This window comes from Palaemon carinicauda, chromosome 12, assembly GCF_036898095.1.
Source record: "Palaemon carinicauda isolate YSFRI2023 chromosome 12, ASM3689809v2, whole genome shotgun sequence".
Classification (NCBI taxonomy): domain Eukaryota; kingdom Metazoa; phylum Arthropoda; class Malacostraca; order Decapoda; family Palaemonidae; genus Palaemon; species Palaemon carinicauda.
Genome location: NC_090736.1, coordinates 96,369,154 through 96,371,708, shown reverse-complemented (window position 1 = coordinate 96,371,708; position 2,555 = coordinate 96,369,154).

Below are 2,555 nucleotides of genomic sequence, written 5' to 3'. Positions count from 1 at the left end.
CCAAAGAGGAAGACTATGAGGACTAGGCTACCGTCTCGGCCAGCCAAGCCTCTTAGACAGCAACAGCAACTGCAATTGCCATTGCCCCCAGTGCCCCAGATCGTGGCACAAACCCCGACCACCTTTCAGTGGGTACCCCAGGCCGTGTCAACACAGTCCACGGCATTCACCCCAGCGTTCGAAGGGCAGTCTACTTCCTTTCGAGCAAAGCCTAGAGGAGCAGCCAGAGGCTCGTCTAGACGCCCCTCAAGGGGAAGGGGATTCAGGGGTGGTCGTGGTCAGGAAGGCAAGACCTCAGGACGGCAGTCCAAGTGAGGTGATACCGGTAGGAGGGAGACTTCTGAAATTTCGGGATCGGTGGACCTTCGATCCCTGGGCCCACAGCCTACTCAAGAATGGACTGGGCTGGAGCTGGTACAGCACTCCACCCCCGTGCCTTCGGTTTTTCCAACACTCCACCCCCGTTATGGAGGAGTACGTTCAAGAACTGTTGGAGAAAAAAGGTGATCCGAAGGGTGAAGCCCATCAATTTCTAAGGGAGGCTGTTTTGTGTTCCAAGAAAGACTCGGAAAAGCTCAGAGTCATTCTGGACTTGTCGCCACTCAACAAGTTCATAGTGAATTGCGCAAATTCAAAATGCTAACACTGCAACACATAAGGACCTTACTGCCCAAGAGGGCATATCCGTCTCTATAGACTTGTCAGACGCCTATTGGCACATTCCAATTAGCCATCAACTCTCCCCCTACCTAGGGTTCAGGCTACAACGAAGACTATACGCCTTCGGAGCCATGCCATTCGGGCTAAACATAGCCCCAAGGATTTTTACGAAGCTTGCGAGCGTAGCTCTCAAACAATTATGCCTAAAGGGAATTCAGGTAGTAGCCTTCCTGGACGACTGGTTGGTGTGGGCAGCATCCGAGACAGAATGCTTGCAAGCTTCCAGTCAAGTGATCCAGTTCCTAGAGTACCCAGGCTCCAAGATCAACAGAAAAAGTCTCGACTTTCTCCATCTCAAAAGTTCCAGTGGCTGGGAATCCACTGGGACCTTTTGTCACACCGTTTCTCCACCCCCGGCGAAGAAAAGGAAGGAGATAGCGGGTTCTGTCAAGAGACTTCAAGATTCCGAAAGGATATCAAGACACGAGCAGGAGAGAGCACTGCGCTCTCTCCAGTTTGCTTCGGTGACAGACCCAGTGCTAAGAGCACAGCTAAAGGATGCAATCAGAGTTTGGAGAAGTTATGCATCAAACGCGTGAAGAGATCTGAGAAGACCAGCTGCTTCGGCTAAGTACTCTTCTCAGGCCTTGGGTCCCAAGCCAGACATCTAAAGAAGTCAGGTTCTTCTTCAGCCCACCTCCCCCGTCGGTGACGATTCACTCAGACGCCTCGAAGGAGGGATGGGGAGGTCACTCTCATCGGAAAAAAGTCCAGGGGACTTGGTCCAGGCTATTCAAGACCTTTCACATAAAACTTTCTAGAAGCTAGGGCAGTGCTCCTTACCTTAAAGAAAGTCTCCCCGCGTCACTCGATCCACATAAGGTGGTGATAGACAGCGAGGTAGTTGTGAGATACTTGAATCGACAAGGATCGAGGTCACCACCTCTTCAACCAGGTGATGTTGGCCGTCTTCCGATTGGCGGAAAAGAAGAAGTGGTACCTGTCGGCAGTTCACCTTCAAGGAGTCCGCAATGTGACAGCGGACGCTCTATCCAGGTTCACACCGATAGAGTCAGAATGGTCCTTAGACGCAGGGATCATTCTCCTTCATTCTGAATCAGTCCCAGAACTGCAGATAGACCTCTTTGCGACGAAAGACAACAAGAAGTTGCCCCTGTACGTGCCCCGTACGAGGACCCCTTAGCGGAAGCAGTGGACGCGATGTCCCTCGACTGGAACAGATGGTCCAAGATTTATCTGTTCCCTCCTCACAACCTTCTGTTGAGGGTCCTCAACAAACTGAGATCCTTCATAGGGTAGCGTCAATAGTGGCCCACAAGTGGCCGAACAGCGTGTGGTTCCTCCTGGCATTGGAACTGTAGCTGAAGTTTTTACCACTACCAGATCCAGTTCTGACCCAGCGAGTCCAGAAGTCTACTGTCTGCGCTTCATTACAGAAAACCCGGACCCTGCAGCTCATGATTTTCTCTCCCTAGCGGTGAGAAAGCGTTTCAGGATTTCGAAAGCCAGTATAGACTTCCTTGAGGAATATAAGTGCAAATCTACTAGAAGGGCAATATGAATCATCTTGGAGAAAATGGGTGGCCTTTTGTCAAGGCGAAGAATCCGCAGGAGATCTTGACAGACTTCTGCTTATCTTTCTTCTCCACCTCCATGGTCAAGGGTTGGCAGCGAACACGATTTCAGCATGTAAGTCTGCTTTGACAAGACCCATTCTATATGCCTTCCAGGTCGACCTAGGTAACGAGATCTTTAATAAAGTCCCGAAAGCCTGTGCTAGGCTCAGACCTTCAGCACCTCCAAAGCCCATTTCATGGTCTTTAGACAAGTTCTTCATTTCGCTTCTCTGTTGAGCAATGAAGAGTGTGCGTTAA